At 47.8% G+C, this 23896-nt stretch overlaps 1 long non-coding RNA gene across 1 annotated transcript in view; it reads right to left on the reverse strand.

The window, feature by feature from the left end:
• Positions 1–283: 283 nt before the first annotated feature.
• LOC144139234 (uncharacterized) overlaps positions 284–23896 on the reverse strand; it is a 95292-nt gene continuing 71679 nt past the window's right edge. Inside the window, exons 2-3 of the long non-coding RNA XR_013316107.1 lie at positions 1709–1808; positions 284–447 (exon numbers count right to left, since the gene is read on the reverse strand). This is a non-coding gene — a long non-coding RNA (uncharacterized LOC144139234). The remainder of the gene's footprint in view (positions 448–1708; positions 1809–23896) is intronic.

Raw genomic sequence — 23896 nt, forward strand, 5'->3', positions numbered from 1 at the left:
AGTTTTAAAATCATAGTAGCAGTACGTGCGTCCACTGGTAACGAGAACGAACACGGCAGAGAAATGAAGTTGCGCCGTAATGACAATTATGACCACGCCTTCACCTGCGAAATGTGGGCAACGTGGTCGTGAGAGCGGGGTGCCGCAGGGTCCTATATTATCCCCAATGGAGTTTGATTGTGAAGATAAACCTTAAATTCCAACATTCCTCCTGGCGTATTTATTGCAACATTCCTGCTAGTGTAACGAAACAGGAGTTCTATTCTGATAAAAACGATGCACGCAGTTTTGTGGCTGGAAAGCTTGGTCTGTAAAATTCTTGGGTGGCAAGAGAATGCTGCATGGTGATGTTGTGCTTGCGTATGCAGTAAAAACGCAATTCACTCGGCACTATACTCTTCTCGCTACTACTTCTAGATTAGTTGGTGTACGGAAATTCCAGGCCAGCTGAAACAAAAAATTTGAAATCAAATTATCAACACAAGAATTTAACAAATAAATAATCACCACAAACACCAATCCGCGGTTTATTGGTTCCACAGATAAACCGGTATTTTGTTTTAAAAAAACTGATATCGCGACATACACACTTTTCTTTGAAAGTCTAGAAAAGTCGCAGTAGGCCCTATTTTTTCCCAAACAAGTTTACAATTTACAAAATCATCTCAGGTTACTGAAGACATAGCCCTGAAACAAAATTCTTCCCGCAAAATAAAACGCGTTGAAGACGTGCAGCATAGTATTTAAAAAAAGCAGCAATATGTCACCCTGAATGACTTTGCTGTCACCAAATTCGCTTTATTTCGAAAGCGGGCTCTTCGAAGTTGGTTTCGCATGCTCTTATGTAAAGGTAATTGCGAAGACGTACTTTATACATGAACGGATATATTCAGAAAACCTCAAGCGGCCTCCAGAAAACTTACAACAATGTTTCTTAGTTACTACTTCGTTCTTCTGGCGCTCGGGTGCACGGTTTTGTGGGTGTGACATTGTGACCGCCAGTGGTGCAAGACCAAGCGTACAATTTAAACGAAGGGGTTAGAATTTCAGCAGAGTACTTGGTTTCACGGAGTTCATTTCAGGAATGAATTGCAAGCGGGGACGACGATTACTTCTGTCTGTGTGTATTCCGTGTACGTTTTCGTCTTCCATAAGAATAATTTGGTGCTCGCTATCCTCACACCCATCCTCGTGCCACTAAAAGAGTGGAGATATCAAACACTTGTGCCATCCCACCAACGCACGCCACTACTTCTGCATAAATGTTATTTGTAACGCTTCCAGCCTTGTTTGATGGAGACAAAATGCATAAACTCTTGAATGTTTTGTTTTTCTCGCTAATCATCTCTGGATTGGGACAGTCATGGCGCCAATAGCGACGCTTAGATGCTTTCGACAAGACGCTGTTCGTTTGATCGCGTCAACTTGGGTACATTGAGGCTTGGGTACATTATAGTTCACCTTTCGAAGCGAAACCTTGTTTGTGAAGGGGCTCCTAAAATAAGATGCCTCCTGGCGCTCTAAACCGCACCTGACGCCGCCAGACTTTGGCCCCTTTCGCAAAGCATCCGTGGTGGCCTGGTTTAAAATGTTGCAACTTACGTAAATAGTCGGTTTTTTGCGGCAACGATAAAATCGATAGCGAAGCGTCGGCAAACCTTAAAAAAACGAGGCAGAGACGCTTTACAAGAAGGTATAGAAAATTTACCTTGTTTTGCCAGTTGATTAGATCACGCGATTTTCAGAGATGTGTTGCAACGCACAATTACCGCAAAGTATTCACCCTTCCTTGCTCTTCAGCTCTGTTCCTGTAAGGTTTCGTACGTGGTACACAGATGTAAAGTTTTGCTTTGGAACTATTCCAAGCAGCTGCATAGCATAGCCTCCGAAAAACACATTTAGTAGAACAAAGAACACATTAATAAACATAAACAGGCTAACCCGAAAATTGCGATTTCGGTGCCCCTACACACGGCAAGCACTCAAACAACGTTTAAAGGAACTGCTCGCAACAGAAAACTGAATTCATTATAAGTAAAAACTCGTTAATAGCCGGGAGGACGTCCTCTCACTGCACTGCAGTTGGGAAGGGCAAAAACGTCGCCTAAAGAGGGAATTCGTTTAAACGACTTCATAATAACCAGGTCTTACACTTTATGCACATGTTTGTTTTACAACTGTGTATACGAAATACGAAACTGTACCCGGATATACCAGACTGTATTGGATCGTTGAACTGTAATGAGTATCTTGAAACTGGTCGCGGAGTCAACGCGCAAACCGCAATTGAAGCATTGATGTTCCGTAGTGGGAAGACAAATTCCCATTTCTAGGTTCAGAAATTCCGTATTTTGAGGCACTTTTCTCCGCGAGTTCCCAGAAAATTCTCCCCAAATTGCCCTGAATTCTTGTTTTGTAGCTGATAGATCTTTCCGCGGATTCCTATTCGGTTCTAGAAGTTATCCAGCGCCACCTTTCCCTACTTTACGTAGCCTAGCGGACGAAGATGCCGTTCCGAGAATCAGAGATTCCGAGTAAACTGAATTCTACTACATCGCCGCTCAGAAGGATTTCACTACGCACTTCACGTTCTGCACCAAACAGCATGCCCCCTTTGCATGCTAAATCTCCAAGTTAAAACTGCTTATATGAAAAAGGGCGACACATTGTTGGGTAATTCAGGTATTTTAGCTCAGCTCCGGGACTGTGGCGCGACTTTTTGACAGCACGCGGACTAAGGCGTACCCGAAGTAGCTTTTATAGATGGCGCAGTAATACATCCAAACAGGCTTCAGGCCTTGAGCTGCCGCTGTTTCACGGTCTACTAGATCTTAGTTATAGAGTATTCTTTCCTCTATGCTCCCTCCTGTTTTATAAACTGTATGGGAAGCGGTCTGAAATGCTTGCTGCTTGCGCGAGCACGACTACGTATATTTGAACATAATTCCGACGAAGTGTAGTGAAACTTTTAAAAATAAAACAAAATAATAAATGATGCGAGGTCTGGCTTACTAGCATTATTTTTCCTCTTTACTCCAAATCTCTTAAAATTCCCTGCATCTACTAGAGATTCTCTTTTTCTCTTTTGGCCAACATTACAGCTGAAAATTCCCCGAAAAAGGGATAATTACCCGCACGGAGCATCACTGAATTGAAGTATTGTACGTAACTGAAAGGAAACCAAAAATTGCGCCCACCTTCCCGCGAGGGGAACCCTGTGTAGATGTGACGCATCGTGGGGTTCACTTGGTGTTTCCGTTGGATTGATTCTGAAATCGCGCGAAAAGTGTCGGGAACGCGTATGATTATTATGTTTTATGATTATTATTATGTTTTATTGGCCAGTCTTGGTCAATCTCTCTAAGTGGTATGCTTGGGGCTTCGTTGTCGCAACGACCTTTACTCCATCATTGTTGCTGTAAGTGGGAGCTTCTTTTCTTTTATTGCAAGTGTTAATCGTTGCCCCATTACGCGTTCTATCAGTAGCATCTTGACGTAGTTTGAATGAGTCAAGGATATAAGGCGCGTTCGTAGCCTTCCATTCTGTCTCGGTTTTGTGGCGAAGTGGGAAGAGCACCATGTACCTCGCGTTCCGCCCACAGGGTCGTGGGATCGAAACCGGGCGCCGCTAACTATTATTTTTTTATGGTGTAGGGGGAGGGGTGTGGACGGACAACAACGCCGTATGGAGGGACAAGGCGAGTGAATGAGATGCAGTCGCATCTAAAAAAAGAAAGAATAAGGAGGACCTATGAAAGATGCGGAGATAAAACGCAGATGAGTTTACAATACTTCGAAAGCCGTTAAGGCGAGAAGAAAAGTGTGGGCTCATTTTATCGATGGAGAATAGGTGCGAAATATTGCTGTATTGAACTACATCATAGTGCCGGAAGGAATTTCACTGCAGTCATCAGTAAACAAGCAACATTACAATGCACAGCCAGTCAAAAACAATACTCAGAGATACAACGGCTAAAATATACTCAAGCAATTTAGCGAAGGGGTGCCGTAAATCTTTTGCGGAAGTAATACTTTTATTGTTTTTTGTCGCAAGTATTACAGCAGTCTGGGCAGTAATGAAATACAGTAATTAAATTACTTTTTGATGTAATGAGTATTGTAATGAATTACTTTGTAGTGTTGGTAGTTTAGTAATGTAAGAAATTACTTCAGGTCAGTAATTTCATGGAAATTACTCATTACGTCTCCAATTACTTTCGACTATGGTATAGCCTGTTCACTTCTCTTACAGCATAAAAAGTTGGCCAAGAAAAGTTGACCAAGTAGATTTCGAATGCCCAGAGAGTCTCTGGGCATTTGTACTGTACAAATTTATATTTATATGTGTGTAAATAAAGTGTATATGAGTTGGTAGTGTATAATTGATGAGTTTTTATGACAATAAATAAGGGAGTGAGAGCCAGTTTGCTGCAGTAGCAACACTTACTAAGGCTTTGATTGACAAGGAAGGCTGTTTATAAAAGAGCGGAAACAAAAATATGCAAGTATTGAAAATTTGTAACTGCTTGAGTGTACTGTGTGAGTGCAATAAAATGTTCCATTTCAAACATCACTTTGAAAACACGGCTCCTTCAAAGAAGTGCTGTCGCCGCCATTGTTAACTCTCGTTAAATATATATCTAAATGAAACATCCTTGGGAACTGCGCTTGTTTCGCAGGACGCAAGATGAAGGTAGGGCCGCCTTTCTTCAGCTGGTCTCGTCAAACAAACGCTGTTTCTGTTCCGTCGTCATTCTGCCCCAGCTCATTTCTGAAACTCACCGTTGCGCTGTCAGACACATCAGTTCAACAATTATTAACAAGCCCGCCAGTGATCCTAGCTAGAGAACACAGCCTTCCAAGCGGAAAAACGCTGGAGGCGAACAAGTTGAGAGGTAATTGTCATTCATTGATTCTCGTACGTTGCACGCATGACTGTACGAGCGTCACAGGCGACGTCTGGAATAACAAGCAGTGAAACTTGCTGGCGCAGAATAAAGGTGCCGCTCCAACGACAAATACGCTGATGTATGCAGATCAGCCGCCGACACTGGGAAGAACTGACTGCGGAGGTTTTTGTCTGGGTATTGTTCTTCGACTGCTTGCAGACAGTCTGGGGCGCTCCCAACGTCAACACGAATGATCTTACTGATTAGCTAAGGTTAAGTTGGGGAGCTCCCAGGTGTCCCCACTTTTTTCCTTTGTGTCCCGAGTTTACTGTGCTAACGATCTGCATCTGACAAAGCATCGCAGTCGACTAGAAGAAATACGATCCAGGAATATTTGCGGGCTATGGCTGTTTTGATGATGTCGTTGACGGGAATGGCAATCTAAGTATGTTTAGTAATTGCCGTTCTAGGAATGGCAAAGCATGCATACGACGTGGAACAAAAAGCTAGTAGAGAATGTTTTTTCTGGTATTCAATGTTCTTCAAATAGGCTAATAAATCTGTTTACACAAGCATTTGAAAGCGGGTGGGCCGACAGCAGCGATACATCTGGTGTAACATTATGTGAGCACACATACACATCCCTCTTTTCAAACCAGGCGAGAAACAGGTAGAAAATATTTCAATCATTCTTTTTTAATTGCTATCCTCACAAAGAAGAAATATTTGATCGCAGAGATTTTGTGACCACCCAGGCAGAAATTGCATGTACTTAATCTCCGTCTTCTATAGAGTTTGAGGCGACTAAAAAGGTTCAAAACGTTATCGAGACTTTTCACCTCACAAAATTCTCATCTTCTGTTGACATACGTTTTAGAAAATGGCTCACGATTTCTGGGTTTGGTAATTAAAAGATTTAGAGCAGCCGCTGGATAATCCGACCGCATTGAGTCGGCATAGGTAGCAGAAGGCAACGCATTGTCCCACATTGGCGCTAATGTCAGAGTAGGGCTTTTGTTTATCGGCGGGGTACTACGGTCTTTTGTCGACGAAGTCTTTTTAACAGCGGATTTATTGCACGTGAGCCTTTTTGTCCGTCTGCTGAACGTACTGGGTCACGCTGGGACAGTCATGGGCACGTTACCAGTAACACGTAACAGTGTTACAGTTACGTAAGACAAAAAAGTAGCTCAGTCACAGTTACAGTTAGTTTCCAAAAGCAACTTGTTACTGTTACGGTTACCCTGACAATGTAACGTCGTTACTTTTCCATTACTTTTTGGAACCAAGCGAATGATCACAAACCATATAATAGAGATTATAGAATAAAAACAAACGAAAGTACGCGGGTAGTCAAGAGGGTAGTGGTCAGCCTTAGACGAAGGGAACCTAAAAGGGGGCACACAAAAAACCAACAAACGGGATGTCCGACTCATTTTGTTGCATCAACATCTTTATTCATGCTCCCTCGGTTAGCAAATTTATTTGCAAAACTCCTTGTAACTTTGAATGAGTTGTTTCTCAAAGTTTTAATACGCGAGCTTCCCTCTTTTTGGAGGTGCAATTGCCAGTTTCTTTTTTTTTCGCTCGGCTGAGAGCAATAAAGAATTTCTAAGAATTCACTTTTAAGGCCAAACTCCAACCGGTTTCTTCTGAAGGGAAGATAATCCTCCTAGCGACCTCCTGTTCTTACTTGCGAGGGGAGTCGGGTTGGGGAAAAGGGAAAGGTGGAGATGATATGGGGAAGAAGTGCGAAAAAGCGGAAAGCCCGAGCTGTACGTCGGCCTTTAACGAGTGTTTCCATTGGATAATTTCTATAAAAAGGAAATAACTGTAACGGTAGTTTCTGTAACACTTACTTTATAAAAAAATAATTGCGTTACAGTTACAACTTCCTCTAACTTGAAAGTAACTAGTTATACCTCAAAGTTACTGAATAAAGTAACTAGTTACCGGTATTGCGTTATAGTAACTAGTCACTGCCAAAGACTGCGCTTGGGCGGGAGCAGGTCCATGGACCTACGGCGGCCTCGGGTAAACCTATTCCACTACCAACCGATAGAGGGCGCAGTGGTCTGGGAAAGGCTAAGGTCCCTAAAATTACTAAGGTAGCGCCAGCTGCTCCCTCCTTCTCCGCTGCCCTCCTCTTTTTTTTTCCTCCCCTCACCCGCGGCGCCGCGGTGCCTTTAACTCCGCGGCGGGGCCCCCATTTTTGTTGGCTTCTGCAGAGCAGACGCCCTCGCAACGCTTCGGGCCGCTCGCTGCAGTTTTTCATGCAGTTTGCTCTTGTTTTCGCGCCACAATCGCTCTTTGGTAGCATTATTAGTATTTCTAGAGCCCCGTTTTCTCAACACGCATTAAGTGAGGTTGTTTTGTTGTATATTTTTGTCTAGAAGGGGATATTTGCGGGGTGGATGCCGCGGGCGCATACGGACAGCGCGGTGTTTGTTTACGTGTGCGGTATGCTCAGGATAGTCCTTGAACGCGAAAGGATCGAACGTGGACGTTTCAAACTGCTCGGTTACACAGCGTTTTTAGAGCCCCGTATTACCAACACGCCCTAAGTGAGGCTGTTTTGTTGTATATTTTTGTGTAGAAGGGGATATTGGCGGGATGGATGCCGCTGGCGCACACGGACAGCGCGGTGTTTGTTTACGTGTGCGGCATGCTCAGGATAGTTCGCGAACGCGAAAGGATCGAACGTGGACGTTTCAAATTGCTCTGTTACAGTAATTCCGTTCTTGCATTTGCGTGATTAAGTTGTGGTCGTGCAAGCGCTGCACAGAGGGCTTGCGCATGGTTCACGGTGACCTTGGTTCGCGGCAGTTCGAGCGCTGCGCCGGCTTTTTTGCGTTAGTTGTAGATCATTAGGCAGCGCTCAGTATGCGTCCCGCATTAGCTACTGACATTCATGCCACCTTTATTCCGTGCACTTTCCGGTGCTTTGATGCTGTTGCAAAATATATGTCACCTTCACGTCGTTATAGGCTGCTGTCAGGGTCAAAGTTCTCGCGTCTCCTCGTTGGCCTCGCCCTTGACGGCTGTACTTTTGGCAGTGCGTCCGGGGCATAGCAATGTTCGTGCGATTGGCGTTCACAATTACTTCGAGTAAGGCCCTGTCGGGCATTTCTGGAAAAGGCTGGCACAAAGAACGGGCAGTTAAAAAATGCGCTCCGCTTACAATTAGCTGTAGTGCCCAGTTCTATAATAACTACCGTATTCAAAGGCCAGAAGCGCGCTAACAAGCGCAATTGTGAATCATTTTTATGCTGTACAGCTAACATTGATTGATGTGTGGGCTTTGATAAATTACAGTTTGCTACAGCCGAGCTAGCCGTGACTGAACCGACCTTATTCGAGCAGCCGAAGGCACAACAACTCGGCATCGCGAAGCTACATAAAGTGACGCCGATGCAACACTTGTTTGAAACGAGCAGCTGACTCTTCGCTTGTTATACGCTGGCGGCTTCGATAAGGCCTTCTCCGAGGCAGCTGAGCCTAAAATGGCGAATTTAAATGGACAGTGGCGGCGAAGAGAAGAAAAAACAAACAACGCGGGGACGAGGTACTACGTCACTGGCCGTTGGCCAATGGCGCACGGCATTCGCCGGCGAAAAAGAAAATGGCAAAAGACGAAGGAGGAAAGGAGCGCGGGCGATGGCGAAAGGCGGAGAGATTTAAAGACGGCGCTACCTTAGTAATTTCAGGGACCTTAGGAAAGGCAGCTTCCTCTTTTTCCTGCTAGGAGAGGGAGAGCGGAGAGAGCCTTCCGCCGCTGACGTGTATTTGCGGATTTTTTTTTTTTTTTTTTTGCGCTACCGGTAGAATTTGCGCAGCGGCAGTGCTACCGTTCACGGGTGAGGGCCCTTTGATCTTCGAGCCAGCACAAAGCAACCACAGCTCCGCTGTTTCAGCCGACTTCACAGTGGGTGAAACTGGGTATAGTTTTTATTTTCTTTTGGAGAGAGAGAGAGAAAGCTCTTTATTAGAGGAGAAAGCCGAAAGTTTTGCCGGAATCGTACCACCGACATGCTACTCTTGTTCCTCTCTCTTTCTTTGTGCACAACATTGCCTTACTCAAGCGCGTCATCATCCGCGAATGCCTATCGAGGAGCTATCGCAATTAACTCTGCGGTGGTCACAGGCTGTCATAACAATGACGCCCCTTCTCCCGCGGCTTTCTATTCTCACAAATCTCGCTGCTCCGTCATTATACGCTTCCAAGGCAACGGCGGGTATTCCTGTCTCGCTATTGCAGCAGGCTTTAATGTGACGCTCCAAGTCGAGGTGTCACCTCGGCTATCGAACGACGACAGTAACAAATTTGGTTTAATATTGCCGCAATATCTTAGGGGCGAAGCTCCTCTTGCTCGGGCCCTGTCCCGTCCCTCGTTGCTGCTGCATCCGGCACATTAATGATGATTGTGGCAGGATCCCCCAAGGGATTCGCCAACCAAAAATTGGCCGAAGAGGTCAAAACAATCAACGCGTTCGTTGCTACTCAACAAGCAGGAGAGGAAGAAGAAGAGGTTGTCGTTCGTCACCTGCGAGCTAAAGACACGTACCGGGGGTAGGTGACACAAGATGGTCTGCAGAAGGCGACGGCCAAGGTAGCTAAAATGTCACACACCGAATTTGCCAACTTACCCATGGAGATTCTTATCATCCCAAACAAGCCCTACATAATCACCACAAACATCGACGTCGTCGACGGGCTTGTCAACGGAGCGGTGGTAAGCATGACGTGTCGAGTCTTAATATTGTTACGGTGACGTGAAGGAAGACGTGTAGCCAAGCGGTACAAAAGGTATCCGCACAGTGTATTTACAATCGCGAGAGCCCCCCGCAGGCCAGGCGCAAGATCCTCTTCTATTTCGACATCTAGCTCGCTTTTCGAGTCCGCGTGCGCTACCGTCATCTTCTTTCGGCTTGTATCTGGCACATGTTCAAATGTGGTGCATAGGCTATGCACGTACCGCAGCATAACCCCCGCGGCGGAAAGCGCCGTCTCGGTGCTAATTATAGCGACGCGGGTCGCGGACCGTGGTACGGTTTGAGGTGGGCTACGTGAACAACGTCCGTTGTTGAACGGTTGGAAGTTGGCGATGGCATGGCCGGTGTTATTTCGTACGTGACATCGGTGACTTGTCGGATGACACGGTAAGGACCAGGATAGGGAAAGAGGAGTTTTTCAGAAAGTCCCACGCGGCGCGACGGCGACCACAGCAGAACAAGTGATACCGGTGGGAAGTAAAGGTTTCGTTGTCGCGAGTCGTAGCGCGCCTTTTGGGAGACTTGTGAGGAGAGAAGGTTAGAGCGGGCAACTTGGCGAGCGTGGTCAGCACGGGCGATGGCGGCTTCGGCATACTCAGTTGTGGGCTGAGAAGGCGGTAAAAGGGTGTCGAGCGGCAAAGATGGCTCGCGGCCGTAGAGCAAGTAGAATGGGGACGAGCCTGCAGTGTCGTGACGGGACGAATTGTAAGCGAACGTGACGTAAGGCAACGCCACGTCCCAGTCGCGATGGTCGCTGGAGACGTACATCGACAACATGTCTGTAAGCGTCATGTTGAGCCTCTCCGTGAGGCCGTTGGTTTGCGGATGGTAAGCAGTGGTGACCTTGTGTTGTGTTGCGCACGCACGAAGAAGGTCCTCAACAACTCGGGACAAGAAATAGCGGCCTCGATCAGTAAGAAGCTGGCGAGGTGCTCCATGATGAAGAATTACATCGCGTAGGAGGAAGTCGGCAACGTCGGATGCGCAGCTGGTGGGGAGAGCACGGGTAATGGCATAGCGTGTCGCGTAATCGGTGGCGACTGCTACCCACTTGTTGCCCGAGGTAGACACCGGAAACGGACCGAGAAGATCAACACCAACACGATAAAAGGGCTCAGTGGGGATGTCTAACGGTTGTAGGAGACCGGGCGGTGACGCGGTGGGCTTCTTGCGGCGTTGGCATAGGTCACACGTGGCCACATAACGTTGGACAGAACGGTAAAGGCCGGGCCAAAAAAATCGACGACGCACACGGTCGTACGTTCGGGAAACACCCAGGTGACCAGCCGTAGGTAGGTCGTGAAACTGTTTGAGGATGTCTAAACGAAGGTGGTTAGGGACAACAAGCAGGAGCTCAGGGCCATCTGGACGGAGATTCTGGCGGTAAAGGATGCCATCCTGGAGTCAAAACAGATGAGTGGTAGGTGCAGGGGAGCCGATGGTGAGACTGTCGATGATGGATGTCAAAAAGGGATCGCGACGCTGCTCATCACCGATGTGGAGTAATCCCGAAATGGACAACAAGCAGGATTGTGGCAGAGGCTCAGGAGGGTCAACCGGATAACGAGATAGACAGTCAGCGTCCCGATGAAGGCGACCAGACTTGTAGACGACGGAGAAAGAATAGTCTTGAAGGCGTAGTGCCCAGCGACCCAAGCGTCCGGTGGGATCTTTCAATGAAGAGAGCCAACATAACGCATGATGATCGGTGACAACAGTGAAGGGCCGTCCGTACAGGTAGGGGCGAAACTTTCCAACGGCCCACACAAGTGCAAGGCATTCCCGTTCGGTGATAGAATAGTTGCGTTCGGCAGGCGAGAGGAAACGACTGGCGTACGCGATAACGCGATCGTGACCGTCCTGGCGTTGAGCCAGTACGGCGCCGATCCCGTGACCGCTGGCATCGGTTCGCACTTCGGTAGGAGCGGCTGCGTTGAAGTGGCTAAAATTGGGGATGATGTAAGGAGGGATATTAGGGTGTGAAAAGCCTCATCTTGGTCGATACCCCTGAAGAACTTAACGTCTTTCTTGAGAAGGTCAGTGAGAGGACGGGCGATATCAGCAAAGCTTTTGATGAAACGTCGAAAATAAGAACAAAGTCCGACAAAGCTCCGCACGGCGTCTGTAGAACACGGAACCGGGAAGTTCTTCACGACGTTGACTTTGTCTGGGTCAGGCTGAACTCCTTCAGCGCCGACGAGAGCAAATCGACATTTAGAAGAGTTTAGTTGCAGGCCAGCATATCGTAAAAGGGAAAGGATGTCCGCAAGGTGAGATAAGTGAGTTTCGAATGATGGGGAAAACACAATGACGTCACCCAAGTAACACAAGCACGTCGACCATTTGACTCCACGAAGTAGAGAATCCATCATTCTTTCGAAGGTCGCTGGCGCATTGCACAACCCAAATGGCATGACCTCGAATTGGTAAAGGCCATCGGGTGTGCCAGTAAAGAACCCGGGCTCTCGGGGCTGCGAAACGACGACCAGTGGAGGCGACGACTCGCTCGGCGGAGCCATGCTGGCAGGAGGAATATGACGGCCGCTTCGGAGATGTGTGATGAAGGATCACGACGCCTTTAGGCTCGGATAGCCGAGACGAGAGGGAGGGGATGTCTGGGCACTTCCACCAAGATGTTACGGTGACGTGAAGGAAGACGTGTAGCCAAGCGGTACAAGAGGTATCCGCACAGTGTATTTACAATCGCGAGAGCACCCCGCAGGCCAGGCGCAAGATCCTCTTCTATTTCGACATCTAGCTCGCTTTTCGAGTCCGCGTGCGCTACCGTCATCTTCTTTCGGCTAGTATCTGGCACATGTCCCAATGTGGTGCATAGGCTATGCACGTACAGTAGCAATATGATCGAAACACATCGAAAATACAATAAAATGGTACAGAAATTCTGGGGATTCTCTAATCATTCGTAAACAATACTTTCAGCTGCTCGGCTATCCACCGAGCTTTTACAAAGACAGCTTCACTACGGCGCACAAATGTATACCAGAGGCGACATGTTGACACGGGAAATGTTAGGATATTTTTAACAACGTGCGCAGACCACATGTGTTCCGAAAATGTGCAATACGCTAAGTTTCTTTAAGGTCACCTTCACTACCGTGCGCAAGCCATTTGCTGCGAAAATATTTAACTATGGGTAACGTAAACAGTCTTACATGAATGTCAATGCATCCCTATGAAGGGATGTACATCAGGTGTCTTTAATGTCCCCTTCACTATACCCAAATGCGTTGCAGGGAAGGCACTTTGCCAAGAGCACTTTGAGTCATTTTATATGATTGTCGCCATCCTTTTCCGTGGAGCACTATACACCTAATCTTTTTGAAGTCGGCTTCAATCATGATATCACTTTCTAGTAGTCTTGATAACCATTTGCACGCTTTGGAGGAGTTGACCTTAAAAATAAAGGGCCTTCTAAACGTTCCCTTTAAGACGTTTTTAACTGCGGTTTCTTGAGCATTCTGCGCTCATGGTGAATTGATCTCATTACTTCGGGTATGACCCATAACGACCGACATTAGAGCTAGACCAACGCTTCCGATTACGAGTTCGTTTTAACTCCAGAGCATCTGCTGTTTCTTCGGTTGTGCAGCGGGTCCTTTGCAAAGGCATTTCTGTCTGACTCCGAGGTGAGAAGAAAAGTGAGATCCTGCCCACCTTCGTGTATCCCGCACACCATATCGGTGAGCGAACTGCCTGACGCAAGCATTAACAAGCCAGCGCTGAAGGATTCTCAGGCGAGCTCGCTCGACTGCCTTCAAGGTCACTGTGGTTGCGGTGCTAGCCAAAATGTTACTAGCCAACGGCCCCATCTGACTCTTGCTTTGCAGAATCGAAATTCATTTCACAATTATTTTGATGTAGAGAGTGGCCGGAGCAGATTAGACTAAATCACTATTGGCCGTCCCGCAGTGGGATACTACATTCAACGATAAATTCAGCTTGCGTAGTGAGCCGTCAACGAAGGTTTCCCAGAACAGCCGTCTTCTACGTTCCAACGTGTGATTATTGCGTCACCAGGGACGTGAATCTCCTCTGCGCTCAACTGCCCTTAACGCCTCTGCATCGAGCCATCGCACTTCTCAGCGCTGCGACAGCATCAAATGACAACACGGCCACGCCTCGCTTGGTTGCAGCGCTGATCAAGCGAGCGCGCTTCTGGAGCTGTCGTCCACAATGCGACCGCTTTAAGAGAGGCAACGGGGGTAGAAAAGGAGTGGTAGGAAGTCTCTGCTCTTGGCACTTATCGCACGAAGAAAAAGAAGCGACGGCAGCGGCAGCCACGCGAAACGGATCCCTTGCCATGGTCTCGTCGTGCTACGCGGTCGCCGAAAAGAAAGTGACCTGCGCCGCACCCGTTCTCCCTACCTCGCCGGCCATCTTGTTTCTTATCCTCTCCGGTCATTTTTGTCTTAGGGTTGAGGCGGTGTATGCAAGGTGAGCGTCGCTACTAGCCAGGTCCGCCGCATATGCCGTTTTTGCTGGTGCTTCCATGTCGCTGAAGCTTTGACTGCAATCGTCCCAACCTGACCTCTCCCTGCTTCCTCTCTCCCTTCTATCTCTCTCACCTCATTCTTCTTCCCTATTAGTGGCTCTCCCCCGTCCTATGGGATTTGTACACCACTGGCTAACTGAGGCTTTTGGTGCTTGTTTCAAGGGCTCTGCTTCGTTTCTTTTATCGTGCCTCTTACAGCTTCTCCCTTTTTCCCTTGCATACATTCCCTACGTCATTTTTTATCTTTTTCTCCCGGTACCACTTTGCTTTAAGCCAAGATTGCGCCATTCACAATTTGTACTGTTTGTTCTCTTCTTCCCTCTTTTCCTTTCCTCTTTCTCTTCTTCCCTCCCTACTTTCCTTTATTCTTCCTTGTATCCTTCTTTTCTTCCTTTGTGTGCGTTGCTTCTTACATTCCGTCTTAACGAATTTCTCGTTTACTTTGTATCGTTCCTTTTATTCGCTTTCACGTTAATTTTTTTCTTTAATATTTATCTTGTTTGATTTTTTAGTTCATTCCTCCCGAGTGTCCTTCCATCTTTGTTGACGTCTCCCTTTTGGGCTTCATTTCTATTCGTCCTTTTAACACCCATCTTTCCAGAATTCCATTCGATTCTTTGTTGATTACTATTGCGTTTCCAACTCCTCATCCAGTTTTTTGTCTTTCGGCATCTGTCTGATCATTTCATTACTAGCGGTTTTTTTTGATAGGGCGGAGTTTGATCGCCGAACAGAAGCGCGTAAAAGGGATTGAAGGGGTGATAAGAGAAAGCTCAAGGAGAATAGAAGCGGAGGAGGGAGGCGGAAATATATCTTTGAACTTAGCAGGTTAAAGGGCGAAGAAGTGAGTGGTGTGATGGGCCGCAGAGAGAGCGAGGGGATGGAGGAGAAGGGAAAGGTGTAAAGGCTGGAATAAGGTGAGCGAAGCCAACCGAAACAATAATAATATCTGATTTACATGCCCCAATATTGGCGTTTCTGTGACAGGTAATCGGTGACTGGCGACGTGCGAATTTTTCTTTTTTTTTTTCTCCACTTACTGCGGCCTCTACACCGAACTTATGTCTCCCGCGTATGTTGTCCCTCCACCGTTCCCGCAACCGTACCTGCTTACTTTGGTCTTGCCTTCGATACTTCTTTTCTTCGACTCTTCTATGATTACTTTATTCCTTCCTTAACTACTTCCTTCTTCCTCTGGCCTTTATTCCTTATTTTATACCGTAATTCTTGCCCACACTGTTTCTGTACTTTTTTTTCATTTCCTTCTCCAAGTTTGGCACCTTTAGTCACATCCTGTCCTCATCACCTCCTTCTCCTCTCCTTCCCACCGGCGCTTAACGTTTCCTCCATTCTCGAATTCCCCAACCACTCACGGTGCACTGCATGCCGTAACGATCTTTCACTAGAAGACTGGTGTTGCTTAAAGGTAGCGTTACTCAATCACTAGTTCCCTAGCACAGACTTTAAGCCGTGCACATCCTACCGTATGAGTGAAAGACCCATAACGGCATCTTGAGCAGATATGAACGAGAAGCTGAAACTGAATGGCACAGCGCTCTTTAAATCGTTTGTTTTTCTTTTATTGGCCCCATGATCGCGCAACTGATGCTTGAGAGGTTCTCACCCATGAAAGTGGTGACTTTCGTAATGCGCTGCAATCAGTCTTTCCTGTCCAACTATCTCCTCTTTTAATTCAACGTCGAAGGAGCAGTGGCTGTCCTTGAGTTTTTCAACCGCTCATAGCTGTTCTTTTGTACCTTTGTTTTTGCTGGTAAGAGAAGAAACGACGCCGTCCACTTATCGTGCGCTCTCAAAAAACTCCTAATGGAGCCCTGACTGTACTCCAAATGAAGCCGGAGTAGTCGCATACTCGGTGTTCTTACGACACAGCAATTCGGACAACCATTTTGCATGGAAGCGGGGGAAAGCAACAAAAGAAGGTGAGTTTGGCAACTGCGTATTCTTTACCTCTGTGAAATCTGCCTGAGGTTTCAAGGCTTAGCAGTCGTGTAGGTGGAAGAATCGCGCTGTTCTCTGTGCGTAGACCCAAATTCTGCGCCTTCTTGTCGGGGTGGGTGACTTGCAAGACACCGAAGCTATAGCATAAATTCGGGTGCTATAGCTGTTCTTTTTTCCGCTTCTGTTGGAGGCGACGCGCCGGTAAGCATGTAATTTGTTATGTTGCACTGCTTGTTAGTGTACCTTTGTCAAATACTTGTATTTCTCTCAATAACGGTGCTTTTTCTTGTTTCTCTTGTTGGCACTTTGTCTTATTTTCGTTTTAGATGCGACTGCATCTCATTCACTCGCCTTGTCCCTCCATACGGCGTTGTTGTTGTCCGTCCACACCCCTCCCCCATTCTCCTCGCCATGCGCGCTGCGCTCTCCGCCACTCATCCCCTCTCTTCTCCGATTGCGAACACTCTCTCGCGAGAGACATTGGATTGGATTCGATTGGATTGGCTTGGCTTGGCTTGGCTTGGATTGGATTGGATTGGATTGGATTGGATTTGGATTGGATTCGATTAAAGTGGATTGTGTTGGATTGTGTTGCGTCAGAGCCGCGTCACGTTGCGTCATAGCCGCGGCAGGGGGGTTCACGGCACCTTTCACGCGATGTGAGAATCAACCTAACGGAAACAACAACGGAACCCCCTATGCGTCGCATCTACACAGGGGTTCCAGCGAGGGGAGGTGGGAGAAATTTTTGTTGACTGGCTTGTCACACTGTTTTGATGGCTTTAGCCGCTTTTCTAAAATATTGAGCATGATCTCGAAGTACGTGAGCAACACACATGAACGCACAATGTATCAGCGTCTAACATGCTCATGGCCAAAACAATATTTGCGAATGCTTTCCGCATTTGACCTATTGATGGATTGCAGAATTGTGTCATGTATAGGCTACAAACTTTGCAAGCAAAAACGGCTGACGAGAACTATGCTCCATAATGCGAAAGTGGTGCGAAGCTGCACGAACTGTAGTTTTCTCAGTCATGGCTAGTAGCTGGTGCGTCTCAAGAAGTGATCGCATGATCAGCAAACGCACGTCGGTGCGTGCTACTCCGCCTCATCTCCCACCGCCTCGACTCCGGCGAACATGTAGTTGGACATCATGTTTGGACCTCCCGCGCAACTGTCACGCCGTTCGGATGAGCCACCAAACGAGACCGACGCGAAGCATATCAACCGGTTGCCTCACTCGTTGTTGTTCAGCACTCACTCCTGAGTGCTGCAGTGCGCTAAGGCAGCACTCACTGTAGTGGGTTCTCAGGATTGCAGCGATGGTGACGTTCATCGTTGGCGGCGCGAACAGCGTCTCAGGAAGTGAACGGCGCACATCATCGACGAGCGCATGACGGCACGCGCTGCTATGGCGTCATCTCGCAGCGCGTCGCAACTGCCCAGTAAGTCTCACTGCCTCCACCTCACACTTTACACATGCATCGCATCCGAATAGCGTCTCGTGCGGGCTTAGCACACTGCCGTCACCGTCACACTTTCGCCGCGCTTTCCTCCCCCGTTTTCTTTCGGTCTTCAGTCGCTCGGTTACGACGCCGACGATGATGTCAAACCAAAGTAGCCGTCGCCAAAGGGCCGCGCCCAAAACAGCGAATAATTTCCCCAAATGTATCAAGTGAACGCCCTCGCCCAGATAACCTAAGCAACGAGACAAGGAACACGTGATTGTCTTTGTTTGCGATGTAGCACACGTTTAATTAGCCTAACAAAACCAGGAAGGAATAATAAATTGTATGTCACCTAAGCCCTGCTCAAGTGACTAGGAATTACAGACCTCTTGTGTTGAAGTGTTGAATGGATATGACGGGGATGTGTGTGCTACAGTGTATCACCGCGGCGGTCGATGTAACCAGTTGATGTAAAAAGCAGCTGGATATGAGCCCGCATCTCCCTCCACGAGGCAAACACAACTTTATTGCAAACACTGCGTAAAATACCCAGACAAATTACAGGACAAAGAAAACCCCTGTTTTTGTACCGAAATGGCCGACCTCTAAGAAACCTAGTAAAACCTCGGCAGAATATAGTCGACCTTTTTTTTCAGTGTCCAAACATTCGGACTTGCTGGATATTCTGGTCTTTTCGCAGGAACCGCGAGTTGTTCCATAGGAGTAACGTATATGAACAACGGATATTTCCGACAAAATATTGTGAAAAGTTCAGTTTTTTGACAAAATGTTCTCCGACAGAGGAACGGTGCCACTCTAGGACGACGCCATGTTGAATCCTAACCACCTGGCTAGCTTCAGATTATATGGGGATCGGCTTGACCCCCGACGGGACAGCCGACTTTGATCTTTCGCGACATTTTGAGAGTTTGCTGCAGGGGACAACAACGTACTGCTGTGCGCCGAGCTAACAGACGACGAGATCGTGCACAAGGTGACCGCGCTGCGGCAAAGCGACGCTGACTCTTACGAAGACATTCCCGACCGCCCGCAACCGTCAACGCAAGACCTTGCCAACGCTATGGCGTTGTTGTCCTATGTTTACGAAAAAAGCATGACCCTTGCAGTGGTGCAAGCAAACGTTCTCACACGAAGGAGGAATTTAAGGCAAGGAACCATTCGATACTTCTTAAGTGTAGTTTAAATGCAATAAAATTCGCATTTGCGACTCACGCCTTTTTTGGACTGCTCTTTTATTCTGTCTATTTTTCGTCCCCCCCCAGGTCGGGAAAATCGGTCGGCTAATGCACTAATAGTTTGCACACAGCAAGGACATGGCTTGGATATGGATGCTGTAAAAATTGGGGCAAGGCTGGAAAAACAGCAGAGCTGGGGTAGCCCTTGCTTCTCCCCCCACTGACCACGGATCCCAGGAGACACGGAGCAGTTGTACCCCAGCAGTGTAAAACCGTTTTGGACATAACTGGAAAGCATATATGGCATTAACCATCGTCATCCATTTCGTCATCGACTTCCGGCGGCACAGCCACGTAGGGTAAATACTTGCGCAGTGCGTCCCCGCCTCGGAAGACCTCCACTTTTTGAGCTGGTCCGGTGGTCGTCTGCACGTGTGGATTGTGGAGGGATGGCTTCACAGATTCGCGTTCATTGTTTTCGGCGCGGCGGACCCGCCGCACGCTGGTCGCTACTCGACGACGACGACGACGATGACGACAGCAGTGGGAGCTCCTCATATGGAGTAAGCTCACGTGCAAGCCTGCACAACGTCGGGCGGTCGCCGTGAGGCACGCACTCCCATGTCTCGGTATTTTTTTTTTTGCTAAAGCCACTGAGCGAAGGCCGTGTCCGGCACCTCAAGCCGTGGACGCCGGGCGGTCGCCGCGAGGCACGCGTTCACGTGTGATTGGTGTTTTGTGTTTCCGCCAGACAAATTTATGTCTCCTTAAACAGCTCTGCGGTTAATACTTTGCGGATTTATAAGCAGATTTTGGGTACCCTGTTGGTAAAAACTAGTGCCCATAGATTTTATGTCGATAGTCTCCGTGGGTCTGGGTAGTGGTAGAGCAAAGTGAAAAACTCGAACAGCGTGAGAAGCCAGCTGTAGCGTTCTATATTAACTCTGCGAAACACGCCCCATTACACCGATTTCCGGAGTAATGCCTTCTGAAAGGACTGCGATGAGTTGGAAAGTGGCACTTCCTTAAGAGAGTGAAACACAGGATTTCCGCAATTCCTAAGAGGAAGCGAGGGAACATCAAATTGCATGCGCGCATACGATCTAAAACAACTGGTAAGGTATAAGAAACTTTTACTTCCGAGTAGTTTGCTCGTAGTTCGCCGTCTAAGAGAGTAGTTCCCCCTCTAATACTCCTTGCGGGGATTATTTATCTAGCCTCAGTTTTGCTCAAGCAGGGTTGACTTAGCAGGAAGTCATTGTTCTCCTTGGTTTCTGGCTTATACGCTATAGGCAATCCCACAGTTTTGAACCAGCAGACTTACATACGTCTTATATCCATACGACCTTAAGGCACATGGAATTGTTCAGCAGCCTGGGCTTCAGGCTATTCTTAGTAAGATTTGGACTTGCTGAGGGGAAACTTTCTGCGGTTATGTAGTCATTCGGGCAGAGCAAAGTTATTGTATTCACTTCGCAATATTTCTGGTAAACCACGAGTGCACGGCTCTTTTTGTAGCCATATCTTTCACTGACATGTCCACGTATTTAGAACAAACAAGATTACCGAATCGTTTCCTAGTCCACGGAAACCAAAATAATCACGACTGGTAAACGAAAGTATCGTAATAAAATTCGTCGTCTTAGTGCCAATTGGTGTGTGACTTTTTCCGAGATACCTATGTTACATTTAGGGCCGTACAGCATTCGCGGTAACGTTGGCTTCGCCGAGAGGCGTCTTTTGTCGCCGGACGTTGGAAGCGATTGAACCATCGAGGGTTCCGACATACAGCTTTGCTGTAAAAACGTACTCCATTGTAGCCTTGAAATAACTCAAAAAAGCCTGCAGACAGATTTCTCGGAAACGTTCATATTGCCGCGAACCGTGTACGGGTTTGTTTATTTATTGTTTGTTTTTAATGCCCGGCCACGCGCGGCTCTGTTATCTGTGTCCCATGCGAAGCGCGTGTTCCACTCTTTATTTTTATGCCACACGGGCTATCTCATTCAGATAAGCAGAGTGTTTCGCCCTAACGCCGCTAGCCCAGAATAATCTTCTGTGATCTACAATGTTCTGGATGTGAATCGACGGTTCCTGAAACTCTCGCGCTGAAAGATAAAAGCCTGCGGAGCAGACGCCGCGGCATTCGATTCTGCGACGCTCGTCGACGCAAGTCACTTTGTTGACCGCTGCTTCGCCGCCTCTGTATTCTTTTGAGTTGTTAGGGGAGCACAAGTTCGCTCCAATAAACTTGTTTCTCCTTCGAGACAACTGCGTCGTCCTTGTCTTCGTGACAATATCAACGACGGAGGGAAATGAGGCTATATTTGTGGCGGGTGGAAGAACATCATTTTTAGGGAGAAATAAATCAAAGCGAATTCTCAGCACACCAAAATTACGGTTGTTCCTGGAGAGCGCCGCTTTGGACGGCTCAGACCGAGCCATTCGCTACGATTCGTCTGCCACGACTCTAAAATTCTGTTCAAGTTCGGCAAGACCTCGAGAGACGTAAAAGTAAACCGCTGTCGGCACCAGCGGACTCGATTACGAATGAGAGGAAGACGAGATTTGACGGGAACGGACCACTCAGGGTAAAGGGAAAGGTAAAAGTGAACGGGTAAAGTTAGAGTGAAGCAATTCAGACATCGCGCACAACAATTCTGAGCGCACTTGCAAGGCCACTCTAGCAAAACGAGACCAAATAAGAACGAATGGTCGTTCTTTCTGCCCGACGCGACGAAAACGGCCGAGGCCGCAGAAATATACACTTGGTTTGGGAAAAGGGCAGCGTCCTTGTGTATGAGTCATTGTGCTTTCTTTCTCACGGAAAGAGAAAAAACGGTGCGCTGAAAAATATTGGGGGGCCACTGGCGTCAGCTTCGAGGTACTGGAACGGAGGAAATAACAATCCGGGGCGTAGGAAAGGATCCTGGCTGTTACATAGAATGCGGTATACAGACAAAGGAGGGATGAAGGTAGCGGGAAGAACAATAGAGCAAAGTCGCCTACTGGGGAGAATCTAACAAAAGGGTCGGAAGTTTGCAACGCTGGCACGAGAAGCTTAACACCATCAGAACACAACAAAGCAAGGTGGGGATTGCATAATGCCATGGGAACGGTTTGTAGAGCGATGAACAGATACGCAACCAAGAAATGGGGGAAACGGGGACATGCGATGGATGCAAGGCAACGAATAAGAGGGTAAACCTTTCTATAAAACCTCGTGTAACCTCGTCTTAAGGGCAAGTATCTATATATATGCACCTTTCCTTGTGAACTTTTTCGCATTTTATCATAATGTGTCGGCTATGGTTTCTGTTCCCCTTTTGGAAGCACCGGAGCATCGGTTGTATCTGAAGACATGTAAAAGTGGGGAATGTTTTATTTTTCAAACTTGTGTTAACATTTTCAACACCCACCCGCAAGCACGCGCAAAGGTTCGTTGTGTAACGCAACAAACATTTCGTATGTAAAAACACTGCCGCATCTTGCACTAAGGATGCAAGGCTGCAGAAAGAGCCCATCTGGAGGCCGCTCTCCCCTCGTCGGAGGCCCGCTGTTGCACCTCACATTGATTTCCAAACTTGCCGCTGAAAGGTTTCCATGAATGGCTGGCTCAAGTGAGTTTAGTAAGTCTTCGGGCTTTCGCATCTCTCCCAATGCAGACCGCGTGAGCACGCGCAGGAACCCGCGACCACCGGCTTCACGAACTCGGCGTCTGTGCTCTCCCCTTCAGCTAGAACGCGCGTGAACTGGCAAAGAGAACAGCACGCCAGACGGCACGCCTACAACGCTGTGTAGAGTGTTCTGAAAGGCCGAGCTGGCCGACATCGAGCGCCCCTTGCGAGGCGAGCGTTCAAGTGGGCTCGGTATTTTTTCTAATGTATTTTGCGAGTTCCTCACGTCGCGAAAACACACGAGAAAGCCTGGACGCCGCCGCTGCACACCAGCCTTTGTACCATGTGTTGCTCTCTGACGTCATCGCTTGAAGGGGCGCCGCCTCCTGAGGCTCGGAAGAGCCATGCATAGGCTCGCGAAGCGAGTGCGAAGCTATGCAGAGCTTCGCCAAGGGGTTACCAGTCAACGCGAGGTGACGTAATCGCTGCGGGAGGTTTTTTTGGGCTACGGATGGATACCCCTCGGCTTAACCAGCGCCATGGGCGGTATGTCCTCCTTACGAACCGCCATTCGTGGAATGCACCCTCTGTTAGTAGAATACAGTCGTGGGTGGGGTCCTCAGGTGAAGGTCGTTGGTTGGGCCAGCTCTGTTTAGGTTGGGAAAGAGATGAGACTCCAAACAACCTGAATTGGGGAAAAGGTCGTCAACGAAAAGGAGCTGTAAATTACAAGGGCACGGCCCCATCGTGAAGTAAAAACAGATTTTGGAAAGCGCGGAAAGAGCTGTAGCATTTTTAAAGCGAAACTCTTATTGGGTATGCGAAACAAAAATCCGGCAGTCCTCTCCAAGAGAAAATGACTCTAGCGCAACCCCATAAGCAAGCAATAAAAAAACAGGTTGCTAAGGAGCCAAAGTTAGAAATGTACTCTAGACAGCCCTGTAGTAAGGAGAAATAGCGTCTGGTGGACCGCCAGTGTCCCAAAGTGGATACCAAGAAATAGGCATAAACGAAGGGGAAGTCCAATAACACTATGGAGAGAAGAAATATGGAAATTTGGTGGAACAGAATGGGCTCGAGCAGCGCAATACAGGAGCGACCCGTGTGCGGCCGACAGAAACCCGTGTGCGGCGGAAATGCGGCCACCAGAGATCAGCCGAAATGCGGTCTTCGGAGTCCAACCGGACTACAGCTGCAGAAAGTGCGGCCGTGCAACGAGCATTGAAGATGAGCCACAGTACGCTAACTGTACTGAGGCCCACTGCATGCAGTGCCACCAGATGACTCAGTCGCACTGTGCAGCAGCCCAAACCCACCATTTTGGATACATGCACCCACTTCAAAGTAGGCCCGCACAACACCACCAGCTTTCGAGCCTTCAGCACAGCCCGGCTTATTGATCTGCCTCGGTTGACACCAAAGATCATTTATTAAACACTGCTCACAACCTGTAGTTCCTATAATTTCTGTGCTTCTTTTACTGCCGGATGCAACGAAC

The sequence above is a fragment of the Haemaphysalis longicornis genome, unplaced genomic scaffold, assembly GCF_048455015.1.
Source record: "Haemaphysalis longicornis isolate Haplotype H1 unplaced genomic scaffold, Haemaphysalis longicornis Haplotype H1 scaffold_5, whole genome shotgun sequence".
NCBI classification, from domain to species: domain Eukaryota; kingdom Metazoa; phylum Arthropoda; class Arachnida; order Ixodida; family Ixodidae; genus Haemaphysalis; species Haemaphysalis longicornis.